Source organism: Hippocampus bargibanti, linkage group LG04, assembly GCF_051943395.1.
Source record: "Hippocampus bargibanti isolate YZ-2025 linkage group LG04, ASM5194339v1, whole genome shotgun sequence".
NCBI lineage: Eukaryota > Metazoa > Chordata > Actinopteri > Syngnathiformes > Syngnathidae > Hippocampus > Hippocampus bargibanti.
Window position 1 is genome coordinate 24,508,237 of NC_142737.1, and position 18,269 is coordinate 24,526,505.

Consider the following 18,269-nt stretch of genomic DNA (forward strand, 5'->3'; position numbering starts at 1 on the left):
CAGGGCATACAGTGCAGTGACAAACGAATCCACACTCTCCCCTTCCTTTTGATAGCGCATGTTGAATATTGCACGCTCAAAGATGACATTTTTCTTCACAACGAAGAAGTCTTGGAGTCCCCGCCGCACTTCTTGATACGTGCACCGTTGAACCTCCGTCAGATTCAACCCGCGTAAAATATCATCAGCCTCGTCACCCATGCAGTAAATAAGTGTGTTTACTTGATTTTCTTCAGAACTCGCTTTAAGGTTACTTGCCAGGCTAAATCTTTCAAATCTCCTGATCCATTTTTCCCACTCCTGCGGTTTTGAGAAGTCAAAGGGTTCTGGCGGCTGGATGTTGAACGTGGCGCACGGCCCCGCGGTGACGACTGGTCCCGCAGCCTGCTGTGCACCTCGCGCCATGGCTCCATTAGCCCGTGCCGATGTTCCATCCTCTACGTCGCTCATGTTGCCTTTTTCTCTACGCCGCGTTTCCAAAATATCCTCTTCGCGCACACCACATTAACTACAGGACTTCTGACACCATGTCGTGTTGTCAAATAAGGCACACGTGAGTCCAGCTGTGCGTTAACGTGGGTAACTCTTTATTTTGCCTCCAATGCCGTCCTTCTTCCCAGTCACCCCCCCCTCTTGGTCCTTGGCGCCTCCTGCTGACGTCATCGCCCAGCGCCACTGATCTTGTCAACAATCACACCACAGGGCATACATCACCTATTGGGTGATCAGTACGGTTCTTCAACCAGTATCACTCTTCAGCAGTTTGTATTTGTTTGTCTCCTCTGCTCGCATCTACATATAAGGACACAGGTGATATTTGACAACATGATACAAAACAACTATAGTTGTTCATGTATTTGTGCCCATTGGAATTTGTTGTTAAAAGTATAGTCTCTCTACTGTGGCCATCACCTTATTGTGATGAAGGGGTTTGTGTGTCCCGGTGCTCCTTAGTGATAAGCAGTTTGACCTTTATGATCTTGGCAGGGTCACCAAGGCTTAATGGGTCATACACAAGGGACGAGACAAAGCACAGATCAGAAGATCTGCGATGATGGGTAAATATATTTGACCCCCATTTTCCTTGTCCAAAGGTGGGTCTCAGAGGCTGTTCTCTGAAGCCAGGCCTGGAAAAGGGGTTTGTTTCTAGGTGCCTTTGGTCCGTGCCTGTGCTGGCCAGATATAGTTCAAAGAGCTAACATGGATCTCCCTTCTCATGAGCTAAAAACCTGTGGTAGAGGTGGTCTATCGCATGGTATGCTGGGTGGCAGATGAAGGTGATGACTTTGGAGTTCTGATCCCCTGCTTCAAAAGATGGCTCGAGGGAAGTAGGATGTCACCTCTCTTGCAGGAAAGCAGCCCAAGGTGGTTTGCAAGGTTCCCAGCTCCACACATAGCTTGGGCTCTGGTGCCAGTTCTCTGTAGAGGTCAAGTTTAGACACTCTTACAGTCTGCATTTACCTATGACAGATCCAAAGCAGGTTTCGGCATACACACTACTCTGTGCCAATATGAGTTCAGGGTAGCCTTACCCCGCCTTCGGGAGGGTGACTGGACGATGTTGATTTTGCCAATGCAGCCAACAACAGAGTGATATGCGAACCACCCATTTGGTCTTCAGGTGGAGAAGCAGCATTCTCATTCCTTTGAGCACCTAGATGACAAAGCTCCCAAATATATCTCTTACAATCATTTTTCTTGCCTTTGACAACAAAAGAGTGTAGGTGTGACGATGTGTCATCAAAATTAAAAACACTTTGCATTCATTCGGTCCTTCCAAACACTTGAACTTTTCTGAAGCAGGACTTGTCTGCTAACTCAGAGGCTGAACCAGTCTCCTCTAACCGAAAGCCACACAGAACAACCTGATCTGTTATTATTTACGCATTACCTGTAATAGCTGACCTTAACTGTATTAATACATTATCACACTTAAAATGAAACCAAAATGAGGCCATTCTGCCGCTAACGATTTGAAAGAAAAAGTTCAAAAAATTGGATGGATGGAAAACCTTTCAGGATGTCCATCAAGGATTAGTTAAAACTCCACAAATGAAATGTAGCCTTGTTTTACAATGTCCATTACTACGTTGCAGCTTTGTACAAAATCTCAGCATCATATCACATTCAGTCATTTGGCTTTGTTACCAGGACAACAGTATTGCTCGAGCATCTTTTGTGCCAAAGGCAGTCAGCAGAGCAGTGCTGATTGCAAGAGAGTGGGAGAATGCCGCTATACTTGAAAAGGAAATAGGAATGGAGGCGCAATTCATGAACATGAAACGGGCCCGTTGCCTTACAGCACAGGTGTCAAAGTCAAGGCCAATCCGTCCCGCCACATAATTTTTTTTTCGGCCCGCGAAAGCAAATCAAACTTGTAAAATTCCATGATGCTAGCTTAAGTCCGAACCAAAATTTCATATTTTTGGATGTAAACCACTATAACAGTCATTATTCTTGACTTCAGATTTGAAAACTAGTTATTCATTAATTTGTTGTGCGCTCTATATGTAATATGTGGAGGGGATTGAACATTCTAATGGCTTCCCCAAATTCATAACGACCCTCGAGAGGAAACCATAACTACAACGTGGCCCGTGGCAAAAAATGACTTTTACACCCCTGCCTTACAGGACACCTGGTCGGTATGGATGAGAAAAAAGGGGGTGTGGTAAGCCTGTCAATTAGCAAATACAGTAAAGTCTCGTTATATCGATATCGGATATATCGATAGTCCCGGTTATATCGATACTATTTCTATGCACGCACGGAGAAAATTACATGCAAACAGGGTTGGATATATCGATAGTCCCGGTTATATCGATATTTTTTCAGACTCCCTTGAATATCGATATAACGAGACTTTACTGTATGTCCAAATGATCATTAATATCATTCATTCTTTCTTTTTCCCCCCGTGCAATGTTGTGTGAAAAATCCAACTCTGTGAGTTCACGCCTTAGATAACAACCTGAATAATTGGCATGTGGTTACATAATATAAACCATGTAAATCCATATAGCAGTGATGTTTAATTCACCGCAGTAGTGGAATATGCAAACACAAGAGTTTTTATCCCCTATAGATCTAATTAAAAGACTATCAGCCTTTTTAAAATAACGCCTCAAGGGAATACTGTGTAATCATCTATTAACAGAATTATGACCAAAGAAATAACTCTACATTTGGATATCGCTGAAGCAGAATTTAGAATTTATAATCCTTATAATCTTTTTCTTGGAATGTTTGCTCAACTGACAGTTTATAAAACTGCAAAAACATTGTTGGTTATCACCTAACAATCAAAACAAATTTAAGTGCCGAGTTTTTCTTTGGAAAAAATGATCACTCAAGTATTTTGAAAATATATATTTGCATACTTATGCAAATATTCAAAATTCCCTAATTAACACTCAGCTGTATGAACCATTGCATTATTCCTGCTGGCTTGTTCATTGAGCCAAACAAACTGAGATTACTAATCTGCATTTGTCATGCCATGAAATGCATTAAAATTTTCTGTGTCTTTGGAGGACACAACTCATTGTGTACATTGGGCCAGCAACCCACGTATGTTATTCTTGCGACATTTTACTGATTTTTTTTTACATAAAAAAAAAAAACCTTTTCAAAATTAAGTGGAATAAAAATGATTTAAACATACATGAAAACCTCACTTGTCCATATTCGCAAAAATGATATTTTTAATATACTTGGACGTTCATACAGGACATATACTGTATCATAGTTGTTTCATTGTTGACATTAATAAAATTATGTGAATACTTTAAAATGATCAATTGATTTTTGTCTGCCTTTTGATGTCCACCAACTATCACCTCGCCAATTGTGACATTACCTTTGTGATGCAGAAAATGATCCAAATTATACTGTCCCAGCTATTTTCAATTTTTATTTTATTTTTAGACTACCTGTATTTCATATAAATGTGCTATAGTATTATGATTAAAGAAATAAACTGTACAGTACAATAAAGGCATTTTATTTACCTTTCTGATGGTCGTTAATGGCTTGATGGAATGGAGTTCCTCAGCATTAAACACTTGATGAGGAACATTGGCTTTTTTTCACGATCTTGAGGAATGATCCCTTGTAGGTGATTTCTCTGTGATAATTGTATCTAGTTCTTCATCAATTGTGATCTGTTTAGCTGGGTTGATAGCTTTTTGCATCAAGCGTACAGATGACTTGTGCGGGTTATTTGTGGAGCCTGAACAAAAGTGTGAGAATAGTGAAAAAATGGATAGAAAACAGTTAAAATATCCCATATATTTTAACTGTTTTCTATCCATTTCCTCACTATTCTCACACTCTCACCCTTTTGCTTTTTTGTTTCAAGCTCTGTCATCTTCCGTTCATGTGTGTGTGTTTTCTAACTCTCTGTCTGCGTGTCTCTTTAATGTTGAACCCCCCACTGCTGGGTTCTTGACCAATCACATGCCTTTAACTGAAGACGCCATTTTGTTTTTTGGGGAACGGCCTCACTCTCTCTCTGTCTGTAACCCCATCCCCCACTGCTGCGTTCTTGACCTATCACGTGGCTTTCACCGAATACTGGGGGCGGGGAATAGAGGACAAACGGTGGCCACCATTTTCTTGTTAGAACGGGCTCATTCGCGAACGACACATCACTCATTGTGGCAGCTCCGTATGTATCCCGAAAAATAGTTTGTATGCCAAGGTAAAATTTTCATAAATGTAACGTTCGTAAACCAAAAAGTTCGTAACCAAGGGGTTCGTAAACCGAGGTCTCACTGTATTTCAGAGGAAACAGTTGTGTTGTGAACCAGATCCATCTCATTAGGCATTACATACTGAGTTACAACAGTGAAGAACCATTTGCGATCTTTAAAAACGGAGAATCTCTTTGAGACTTCCACTCACTAAGCACTGGCAATCACAACTGTTGTTTCTATTGTAATTTCATTCTTCCTCAAAGGGGACCTTTCTTTCCATTGTTTTTTTGGTGAAAATAATTATCCTGCCTTATTTTGTGACAGAGCCCTATTCTTTTTTGCACAACTCGTTTTGCACGCACTGTAAAAGTGCCTTTTTGTTTTGTGGTTAGTACTATACGCATACTACAGGGTAGGAAACCGGAGTACTTCAAGAGCCATATACTGCCTGTTGTATATCCCTCCGTAGTGCAACGCACCCGATTCAGCTCACTAGAAACCTCTATAGAGGCATGAAATGATCAAATGACATATTGGAAGATAAAAGTGACAGATTATTTTTTATTTTGGTAATATCCCCAAATGGTGCAGCCCGGTAATCAAGTGGTTAGCACATCGACTTCACAGTGCAAAGGTCCTGGTTTCAATTCCAGCTCCAGCCGATGTGGCATTTGCATGTTCTCCCCGGGCCTGTGTAGGTTTTCTCCGGGTCCTCCAGTTTCCTCCCGCATTCCAAAAGCATACATGGCAGGCTGATTGAGCACTGTAAATTGTCACTTGGTGTGAGTGTGAGTGTGGGTGGTTGTTTGTTTCTGTGTGCCCTGCGATTGGCTGTCAATCAATTCAGGGTGTCCAAAGACAGCTGGGGTTGGCTCTTGCATTCTCGCAACCCTCATGAGGATAAACGGATTGGAAAATCAATAAATAAATATTCCCAAATGATCTTGAATGCCACAAATCTGCCTCATTCATATTGATGTGTGCAGGTGAGTGCTTGGGAAACGATACAATCGTCTGTATTTTTGGGAACATTTTGATAACACGTCCTGCAATGCAAATGTAACTAACCATAGTTATAGTCTTTTTGTTATGTGACATTGTGGCATTATTATAGATGTTAATTACATCACTAAATATCCACTAATTGCCTGGCACTCGTGGACTCTATTCCAAAACAGACTTATATAACATTATCTACAAATCTAATGTCGACTTGAACCTTTGACAGTACAATCCATCTTCGTGAACCGCTTTGTGACTTTTTCTATAGTTGTCACATCTGTTGCATCCACTGTATCTGTATTGTGAGCACTCCCTTCATCTGAGTGATTCCTATATATTCCTATAATATTGTAATTTGAGTTAAAGGTTAATGTTGCTGCCATCAAAAAATATGAACCATAGTTTGCAAGGAACATGAGGTGGGAGAAAAACCGTCCAAAAAAAAAAAAAAAAAAAAAAAACTTCCAAACAAATAGTGTGTTTTATTGGTACCTGGAAAGTGACTATGTTTCGAGATAAATTGATCTGCACTGCGGAAAGGACATGATGAATTTTGTCTGAGAAAGTACGAATTTTATTATCAAAGTAGCTCATGAACTTATTAGTCCTGAGCGTTATGGGAATTTGTGAATCAATAGATCTACAACTCTGTCAGTTGAGCCACAGGCGAGAAGAAAGCCTGTGGCTTTTTTCTTAATGAAAAAAATGCTAATGGATTACCTTGGCAATACAGAGAGCCTTTCCAGAGATTTGAAATACAGTAAAGTCTCGTTATATCGATATCGGATATATTGATAGTCCCGGTTATATCGATACTATTTCTATGCACGCACGGAGAAAATTACATGCAAACAGGGTCGGATATATCGATAGTCCCGGTTATATCGATATTTTTTCAGACTCCCTTGAATATCGATATAACAAGACTTTACTGTAGTTTGAAAGGCTAACCTCAATTCAGGTTTATGGAATGCTGGTTGGTTTCTTTATAGTATAGGGAATCGTTAATTAAGACTGAGGTTTGTTACTTTGGCCCAGATTATTCCATCAGCATTTAGTCCAACAGTTACCTCATTTTTATCCAGTTTGTAAAAGTCAAATACTGTGCGGTGCTTGACTAACCTACCATTTGAATTACTCTCATTCTCAAATACTTTGACTGGAAGATAAAGCATGTTAAAGGACTGAAGTTCTGTTTGTGATGTATTGTAAGGAAAGAGATGCCCATTTCACGTTAAGATCAGAGCATTGTCATCAAATGGTGTTTATAGTTTTTGCTTTTTTGAATGTTGCTGTGCCGATTACCATTTTGTGTTTTTTATTTATTTCCTTACCACAATGTCTTGAATGTTTGAAATTTCAGGTTGATTTATTTCAATTATTAAAAAGATCGGAGGCTGCCATTGAAATTGGTACGTGGGCAGTGTTAATTTACTTGATTTTCTTCAATCTATTTTATAATTGTCATGTTATTTGTTATTTAGTTTTTTGTTTCTTTTGACTTCAAGACGGCGCCGCGAGAGTGGCTGCCTTTCCAGCAGCTTCTGTATTTTGCTTTTCTACTTTCATAACTTTGCTGCTGTGAAATGTATATTTATCCAATGCGAAACTAATAAAGTCAAATCCAATCCAATAAATATGCAAGAAAAGTATGTTTGTTCTAGCAACTTACATTGAAAATTGAGACAATTAAAACATTGTCATTTCGGTCCGATCTGCACAGGTCAATATGTAATTAAAAGACAAGAGATATTTTCCATAGATTAAACATAAAAATACACAAAGAGCATACCAAGTGTTCGAACTCAGCACATTTATGAAACAAAAATTGCCTGGCAGCACCAATGGGATGTAATTCACAGATAAATAATAAAGAATAGCACAAGCTTGGCCAAAACAAACATGCAGATCAAACCTCTCAAGATGGAGGACACTGATTTGCTGTGGCGACCCCTTGAAGGGAAAAGCCGAAAGGAAAATAAGAACACTCTCATCTCTCTTCACCATGAAACATCATTCGTCCATCGTGACGGTCAGTCGTCAACAAGTTTTAACACTTGACAGACCTGTCATTCACACAAACACACAAACACACACACTTGGCGACAGCTGAGGTGTGCTGTGGATGTGCTTACCTTGATATGCCTCAGCTGCTGGACAGTGCTGTCATGTCTGGCACCAAGCCAATATTCCCATCCCCGACCACGTGTGTATTGAGTTGGCTTGTTTATGTCTCTATGTGAATTACGCAACGTATGACCCACCATATCCCCCACACCGCATTTTTCTGTACCCCTCCCATTCAGGAGCCAAGCTTGGAATTTGTTACGTTTTTTTTTCATCATCCACCCTTGTTTTCTTTTTCATTCCAGAAAAGTGGCACCTTAATTGCTGGGTTTACATGGAGCCATGGATTCCAATTACAGTTTACAGTGAGCTTTTTTTGAAAACACAAATATGCATCTTTTACCCAAAAATGCCATGATGTTGACCACCTCTTATCACTTCATCTTTCTCTTTATCTGTGCTGGGATATGTGCAGTGTGTCTGTGTGGATCCATCTTGCCTGTCTTCATCATCTTGATAAACACAAGTAATACTTAAATTCAAGTCTGCCTGCAGATGAAGTGTGGTGAGAATCTGCCATTTTAAAGCACGTATTTGACAACCATTTTAGTCACAACAGAACATGCGCAGACCGGACGCAGTTTGTCTTTTCTGGTAGAACTCTTTACATGACGCTCGTTAGGATTGGCAAAATGAATAGATCACCTGTGAATCTGTATGAATATTTCCTTCACATTCAACTTTTTTATTCCGATTGACATGTTTCTATTGCGCATTTTCATCACATTTTGTCATCCGGATAAACTGTAATTGGAATCCATGGCTCCATGTAAACCCAGCAATTAAGGTGCCACTTTTCTGGAATGAAAAAGAAAACAAGGGTGGATGATGAAAAAAAAACGTAACAAATTCCAAGCTTGGCTCCTGAATGGGAGGGGTACAGAAAAATGCGGTGTGGGGGATATGGTGGGTAATACGTTGCGTAATTCACATAGAGACATAAACAAGCCAACTCAATACACACGTGGTCGGGGATGGGAATATTGGCTTGGTGCCAGACATGACAGCACTGTCCAGCAGCTGAGGCATATCAAGGTAAGCACATCCACAGCACACCTCAGCTGTCGCCAAGTGTGTGTGTGTTCGTGTGTGTGTGTGTGTGTGTGTGTGTGTGTGTGTGTGTGTGTGTGTGTGTGTGTGTGTGTGTGTGTGTGTGTGTGTGTGTGTGTGTGCGTGCGCGTATGCATGTGTGTGTGTGTGTGTGTAGTGGGGTGGGGGCAGCATCGGACGGACGAATGTGGATGGGAAAACACAGTTTTTAAAATATCAAAACTATGAGAATTAACTAATATTTAATGATTTTGAAGCAATAATAAACAATCCCAAAAGTACATTTTGACAACACGACAGACTAATTGGTCCTGTTTGAGTCGTGTCATTAAATACTGATTCTTTTTCCATGGTAATACTTTATTATACTGTGCCACAAAATTTTTCAGATCTGAGATGGCCTAAAATTAGAACAAATTAACTTTCAGTAAAGTTAGCTTACAAATATATACAGTACTAATACCAGGAGATAACAAAAAAACACAAAATACACCAAACATTTTTTACGTGATATAATAATTATTAAAACCATTCAAATACTTACCCAAATATTTTGCAGATACATTTTTAATGGCGGAAAACTGTCCACAAGTGTTGTACAATGGTTGCATGCATGACAGTATGGGCATTAGAAAACTAACCACAAATCTCACATCTCAAAGTGTTAATTTGACAATATCATCCTGAAATGTGATTTCAGAAAAAAAACAATTGATCTCACCTGCCTACACATTTGCTGATCCACTAGCAATATTAGAATAGATCAGTTTTGGTCAACTAAAGCCATCAGCCCTCATGGAACAATCAAAGAAACACAGGCTTCGTTAATGGTGAAGATAGAAAGATGATTTTGCCTCTTGAAGGATACAAACAAATTATAATGAAGACAGATCTTAATTAGGCATACAACAATTCTCATTTGTAGCTTTTCCTTGGCGTGACTTAACACAAACAATATCATTTGAGAGCAATTGAAGAGTGTGTCCTATGACAATGACCTAGATGGGCTCGCCCTGGTGCTTTGGTGTGGTTGGTCTTTGGCAGCAGTTTAGTTCTAAAGGGAGGATGAAGTAGGATAAAGTTCAGAATGGCTGTTGTGGTCATGGCGGGTGCGGATCCCAAAAAGCAGGCAGGAGGGAGCAGGAGGTTGTGTTTGATAAATTGTATTAAAATAAAGTCAGCAGGAACAAAATCTAAAACATCAAAATCATCTGAACAGAAAAAAATACAAAGTATCAAAAGAAAACCAAGTGTAAAAGTCCGCCAAGGTTAACACAGCATACAATGCATGCGATTGCAGACAAAGCATACAACAAACAATGAACCGACACCGGATGGTCGTGCCGGGAGTCCTTTTAAGTGTCGCTGATTAAAACGACCAGCACCTGCGAGGCTGCAGGCAGGGCTGACGTCGCTACCCGTTGGTCGCCAATCCGAACGTGGCAGTCCGCCACTGATCGGGATGACCACCACCTGTGCAGGTGCAGGCGGAGCCGACAGCGCCCCCCCCGTTGGTCGCCAACCAGATCATGACAGCTATAGAGCTAAGAAAACCAAAAGACCAAGGGGTAAACATAGAGGGAGATATGCAGAAGTCAAATTAGGTACTGCGTCATCATGCTTGTGAAAAGAACAGTGCATGACGCAAGACAGTGACCTTATGAACACAGTATCTCATTAAACAGATTTGTTTTGATTCGGACTATTCAAGTGAATCAGTGTTGTGGTTGGGTCTCATATTTGATCTCCAGTGTCTGTGGTACACCGATCAAATGCAGCGTGTTATCTTAGTATGGCAGTATTTAAGATGGTTGGAGAGAGACCATCATATTGTATTGTAATCATAAGATCTTTTTATTTTACTCTTCACGTGTAGAGGGTAAGAAACAAAACCAGGGGACAGCAGTGAGAGACTACCTCCCTTGTACCCTAGCCGCACATGCAGACTCATTAATACAGTGCACTTAAATGAATCTGACATGAGGAAACACAGAGTTGAAAGACAATTTGTCACAAGTGATATTGTATGACTCCTTGTGACTGAGGCACCACTCGGATTGTTCACACATTTCATCGCTACTTGTGAACTACCTGTAAGTCTAACAATTTTTGTCACTGGCATTTCAAACATTTACATAATGTGGATAAATATGCCTTTTTGCCATCGCCTCTTGTTTTACCTTTGCCTTTGCATCATGGCGTGCCTGCTTTTCAGACACGGTGTTTTAACCTCCGAAATCAGCTGTCATAATTTATCACAAGTTTGCTAAATCACATTCTGTGTCCTAAATTAATATGTTTGTACATTATGCAACCAGAATTTGCAGCAATTCTGCCCATATGGCAGATGCAATTTTGGGCACGCCTACTAATTAAATTAGCTTCTACGTACGTCTCTTTATGTGAGTAGCCAGGTTTACACTTGTTATTGCACGTGCAAGCGTGAAGTAATTCAGGCCAGTAGGTGTTTCATGGAACCTAATATACAGTCTTCGGACTGCGGGAAGAAGCTGTAGTCGTCAACAATGTATACCTGAGCGCTAAGGAAAACTAAGTCCACACAGAAACAGAATTCACACAGTGCAAAATATACCTACATTAAATACTCGGTGGAAATACATTTTCATGAAATTGAGTGAATTTATTACACATAGAGCATAACACCAATGTCCACAACATGACCAGAGAGGAGCTGATGAGCTCTGGAAATTGCAGGAAGAACTCTTTTTTTTGAATCTGTGTTAAGTCATTCAGCAGGAGACACCGCAAGCCATTATACCTGCACTTTAGTCATGACCATGACAAGAGCGAGGAGATGACAGCAACCGAACAATCAAAAACCCCATTTAGTAGATGAGCTTCCAAATGACCTCTTGGAAACAGAATGAGATGCACCCATCTTATCAGAGCTATTGGGTGTCTACTTTCTTTGTTGCTATTTTGCACATCTTTTCTTTCTATCTCTTGAGCACATTTAATATTGAATATCATGCTGTCTCATCGTCATCTTTGAAAGGTGACAGTCTAGTGAAATATCATGCATGCATGTATTTATGAAATTATTTCACTCACTCACTCACTCACTCACTCACTCACTCACTCACTCACTCACTCACTCACTCACTCACTCACTCACTCACTCACTCACTCACTCACTCACTCACTCTACCTCATCAGGACACCGATAACATTTAGTGTCCAAAGTGTGTGTGTGTGTGTGTGTGTGTGTGTGTGTGTGTGTGTGTGTGTGTGTGTGTGTGTGTGTGTGTGTGTGTGTGTGTGTGTGTGTGTGTGTATGCATTTCATTAATCACCGGATGAAATAATTTTGGTTCCTATTTTTTTAAATCACAACATTATTAGAGTAAAAGATGATTTGTTCCAAATAATGTGAGAACATTTATAAGAGTGTGTGTCAAAAATGGGTAGCCCTTTGCATTAATGGTGGTTGAGGCCTGATTTTTCCATACAGAAACAGTACATAGATACGGACAAGATGGTTGGCCTGTATTATGAGTTTGTTAAACAATGTACCGTAATCCACTACTTAACATTAACATTTAAAGTACAATCGACACCATTTTTTTTGTGTCCTAACTGACATCAGAAAAACGTTTTATCGCATCTAAAATACTCAAAACATGCAGGCTGGTATTTTTAGTCAAATGCAAAACACCAATAAAAATGACTTAAAGTGTCCCAAAACTACTTCAAAATGACCTCAGAAATGGTGAGTTTCAGGAAGTCCCGCCCCCTTATTTGTGACGTCACACCAGGACATGTTGCCTTGCTCGAGAATCAAAACAATGGCTTCAGATTTGGAGAAGATGAATTCTTGATACTCATCCAGTTATGAATATGATTCAAATAGTTCTGAAGAGGAAAGCATAAATGTTTGCAATCGATTAAAGAAGTCCTTCAGTGTCATTTTGAGGTGTCTGAACTCCAATGTAGTGCCCAGAAACTGCACAAGATGGCGCCCAAGCGCCGTTGAAAATGGGCTGATTTGTCTGCTGGGAATTTGTGTCAACTAGTATCAAATAGTAGTCTTGGTGCAACACACAACGATTCACCATCACATTATTTATGTGTTTTCCTTCTAATATCGCCATCAACACGAATCAACATGATGTTTTCAGACCAAACAAAGTACCCAAAATGCATTGTGTGTCGCTTTCCCGGTCAGGGGCGTTACTGACGTGACGTCACGTCAGACATCATCAGCAACTCGAAAACAAGACTTCCTGAATATTCAGCGCGAGTCTTAAAACGTAAAATATAGCGAAATGCGGTGGAATCTTTGTAAAACACGCACAGTAGAAGCCATTTGAAGTGATTTTACGAATTATGGACACAACTTGTCCAGAGGCGTTGGTTGTCCTTTAAGGACAAAAACTACTCCCATATGTAATATAAATCACGGGCACATTTCTCAGTCTAAGGCAACACAGTATGTTTCCCACTGTCACAGTGTGGCCCTTTAAGTACTCCTTGCAGAGATGAGGAGACTGGTCGAAAAGTTAAAACAAATACATTCTGGTCGTATTAACAAACCTGATTCATCATGCTGAGAGATGTTTGGCGCTTTTTACAGAATGATCTGTATGTATGGTCCATACTCGCAAATGTTGCACATGAGGTAAAATAAATTAAAAGCTACTGTGACTTGCTTCAGCTTTGTTATGCCTTGGCAGCCCTGATAATACTAATGTGCATCAGTGCTGATCAGTAATATGTTGCTTAAGTGGTTTCCACATTTCTGATGCCCTAATTGTAATTAAAAATGGCTAGACCAAAACACAGCGTCAGTCTTTGTTTTGTTTTGTATGATGATCCATCTGCACGTTTGGTGTACTGCTTATCCTCACTGGGGTCAAGAGCTTCCTGGAGCCTATCCCAGCTGTTTTGGGGTATGAAACAGGGTACAACCTGATCTTGTCATCAACCAATCGCAGGTTGTATTGTTATGTGAGGAGCAGAATTTGGACCCTGCGGGAGACAGAAGTGGCAAAATGCAATCAATCAAGAGCAGGATTGATTGAAGCAGTTCATGGAAGAAAATTTGCCGTTCTGATGATGTGAACACTGAAAAACTTGATTATTGGGCCCTGCCCAAGACTATATGGTCACAAAAAGGAATAAAGGACCAAAGCATCTGAAGACAAAAAATAACCTTTTTGAGGCTTTTGAATGAAAAAAAAAAACTGCTTATCCCGTAATATGCGATGGTACATTCCATAGACTTTACTCAATTTTGGCTTTTTCACAGTTGTGAGCACCTGTATTTTCTAAGTCCATTCATGACCTGTGTACCCTGCTATCATTGTCCATCCATCAATCCATTTTCGTATTTGCTTAAACTCAGGGTATCGCGGGCATTCTGGAGCCTATCTCAGCTGTGTCTGGACAGCTTTCTTATGTGCTTACCTCGTTGGCAGTTGCAGATGAGATAAAGCATGCAAACATTAAATAACTGCTTTTTAAAATATTTTTTGTGTCTCGGTTATAAGCAACGCAAGGTTAATATTTTACAACAATACAAATCGATGTTATGATTATATACAATAATACAATTATTAATTATAAAAACTTTAGAATTCTAAAATAAAAATTTTAGAAATCTGTGTTAGGGAATATAATGTGACTGTGTTATATAATATATATATATATATATATATATATATATATATATATATATATATATATATATATATATATATATATATATATATATATATATATATATATATATATATATATATATATATATATATATATATATATATATATATAAAATGTTGTATTTTTGCACTGCATGTGCTCATTCAATAGCATCAACCTTCATGTCGTAGAACAAATTACAAACGATGAAGGCAAGGCAGTTCTTGACTTTTGAACCTAATTCCTTTCAAACGTCTCATAAGAACAAAGTGTTTGGCATTGGAGCATTGCACGAATGAACAGGACAGCTGAAGCAGGATGTGTATTGGTCGTAGTGCTCCTATATATGCTCTCACCTCTTCAAAAAGGACATCTGACCTTGGGCTTATGAGTTGTAATAAAACGTAGCCAACCACTTCTGAAATTGGTGCACTCACCGTAATGCTTCAGCTGAATTAGCATAAAGCTTTTAAAGTGCCGCGCACATCTCACACATACAAAAATTGCACTGCTGGGATAGTTATAAAGATGATGAGGGCGATGATAAAAACAAAGATCGCAGCCAGGGGTCAATCAGAGGAGGAAGAAAGAAGTGTAACTGGAATGTTTAAGTAGGATTATGAGGACTGATATGTCATAGAGGCACACAAAGTGCTAGCGATGATAGAGAGGATAAAATATTTTTACGGTGAAGGACTAAAATGGGGCCAGGACATCGATTGATGATGACAAAGAGAAGAGAGAACGAAGAATGGTTAAAATGAATGTCAATGAAGATGAAGAGAACAAAACATTCAATAGCGCTATACAATAAAAACTGCGTCTTTTCATGGCACTATATTTCATTTCTAATAATATGACTTGACACTTTCAGGAAGCAAATGTTGTGTCATTCAGTTAAATGGGCCTTACTTCATCTCATCAAGATAAAATCTGAAATGCCACTTCTCAGTACAAGATGTTCTGCTCCTGTAGAGGTGGCAGCTGCGAGTGGGAAGATGAAAAAGACAGAGAGCAAAATACCTCGGTCTGTTTTATTACACTTTTAAATGTATCCTTTGTGGGCTTCTCACACTCACACCAAGGAAGTATATCTTCCCCATCAAAATCACAGCGTTCCTCTCCTGCATTCAGAAAAATACACCATCTTTTTTTGAAGGGCCAATAACAGCAGAACAAACAGGATGTCTCTCTCAGGGCCTACCATATAGTCTTCATCCTTTATTATATTTCAGGAAAGTCATGTCTTTTTGAAGAGGTGCAGTAATTGGTCGGGGACAGCGGTTACTGCAGTGGACAGTTTATCGTGTTATCAGTTACAGTGTACATGAAAGGATTCAGGACAATAAGATATGTAAACCACTTGCTCTTCCTGGATTACTTAACAAGCAAGGGTGTTTTATTCATGAATGATTCAAGAGGATGAAACAATCCTGGTTTTGTTCATTTCAGCACTTTTTTTTCTGCTTAGAGAACTGTGTTTGTTTAGGACAATGAGACCCAGGGGACCTTGCTTTTTTACTTTTTAAATAAATCTGAGGATCTGGGAAGTAAAAGGGCAATGTGTCCTCAGTTGTAAATTAGATGTAAAATTAGGACTAATCATTTTTCCAAAATTTCAAAAAGTAAATAAACTTTGTTTTCCAATAGTTCAAATCGAAGAAACATTTTCTGTGACCCTCTCCGATTTGAGACCCCAGGTACCATAAGCCCCCAAGAAATCTGATGTCAACTTTTTACATCAGTGCTTTTTAACTCGCTATATTATAGCTGTTTTAATAAAGCCGCTTATTGTGTGTCTGCATATGTTATGTATAAGTATGTAGTGCAATCATAATACTGTACCAATCTGGACACTACATATACTTTTATCATGAATGCACAAAACGATGGTGCATGCTATATTAGGCACAGATATTTTTTGTTTCACCTCTGATACTGAGGAACAGTAAAGTCTGTAAAGTATAATAAAGACAAGGACAAAAACATTCAGAATACGGTATCATTCATATCATTCATTGTTTATTTGAGCCTGGAAGGGGGTGGGGGTAGCGTACGGTGTCTTTCAAACTTGTTTGCATACTTATTGAACAACTGATGTATTTTAGATAACATTTCCGAAGAAAAGTTTGAGCATCCTAGACTCAACCGGTGTCCTGCTACAGCAGTGGTCATTGCAGGCATGAGCTTCACTTTCCATACAAATCACCCACCCATTGAATATGAAACCATCATTTTAATTCATATTTGTCTATTCATACTTCACACAAACAATCTCACGTACTTGTTTATCCATCAATAATAATAATAATATTAATAATAAGGGCGGCCCGGTAGTCGAGTGGTTAGCACACCGGCTTCACAGTGCAGAGGTCGCCGGTTTGCGTCCCGGTCCGGCCTCCCTGTGTGGAGTTTGCATGTTCTCCCCGGACCCGCGTGGGTTTTCTCCGGGTCCTCCGGTTTCCTCCCACCTCCCACACCCCAAAAACATGCATGGCAGGCAGATTGACCACTCCAAATTGTCCCTAGGTGTGAGTGTGAGAGTGACTGTTGTCTTTGTGTGCCCTGCGATTGGCTGGCAACCAATTCAGGGTGTCCCCCGCCTCGTGCCCGAAGACAGCTGAGATAGGCTCCAGAAACCCCGCGACCCTAATGAGGAATAAGCGGTACGGAAAATGAGATGAGATGAGATATTAATAATAATAATAATAATACATTTCCATCCATTATCCAAGCCGATGAACTACTGCTGCTGCTTCTATTTTGATCACTATCTGGGGGGAGAACCAGAGCCAGCAAAGAGGTTGACAATTTCTTCTGAATCGCATTGACCAACCGCAGCAGGTTTTGAGGAGGACCCGCTTTTATGTAGACATCTTCCGGTGGTGCTTCACCTTATTAAAGGGCTTGTCTCATGCTATCTTTATTGCCAGTTGAATGTATACTATACTTACTCAACAATCTTCTGTAGAAAAAAAGACTATTTTGTCCATATGTATGTATTTGATAACAAACCATGATCAGTAGGTGAATGGCAACTTTCTTCAGGCAGGTGACTAGACAGTCCTCTGTCAGTCATAGACAAACAGATGCCCGTGTGATCTGCTGCCAGAAAGGCCACCCTTAGTGACTCTTTATCACTTACGAAAATACTTAACAAAGCAGAGTTTCAGCTGTTGAGATCAGTGCCTCGGACAAGAAGACCACTTGGAGCATGCCTTTATCGGATGCACATCACATGTGGGTGAGCATACGGAGCTGGTAAGTTTTGCTCCTGTGGAGCTCCTGCCAGGAGGGCGGGCTCCTTGGTCAAGGTGGCCACTCATTGCAATTATTTTGCAGAAATGCTTGTTGGACGTCCTGCTGGTGGAGATCATGCTTCGAGAGCACAAATGAACAGGACTGTGCAGATGTTTTCTTTTCTTTTTTCTTGTTCTCCTGTAGGGTTAAGATCAGAGGATGTCCTCAGTGAAACTCATTAGACACTGTTGTGGTGAAGGGATGTATAAAGATATTTGAGCTGACAACTCTGCAGTGGAGCGAGAAAAAAATCCAATATGAAACAAATCTAAATCAAAGCGCAGTTTTTGCACATGAGTATTATTTTCTTCTGGTTTCCGAATGCTGACTAGAACTAGATGTAATGTGTTTTAGTCTTTGTCTTTTTCAGAATCAGAATCAATCATCTTTATTGTCAAGTATGTAAAACACACTAGGATTTTTTCCTCTGGTA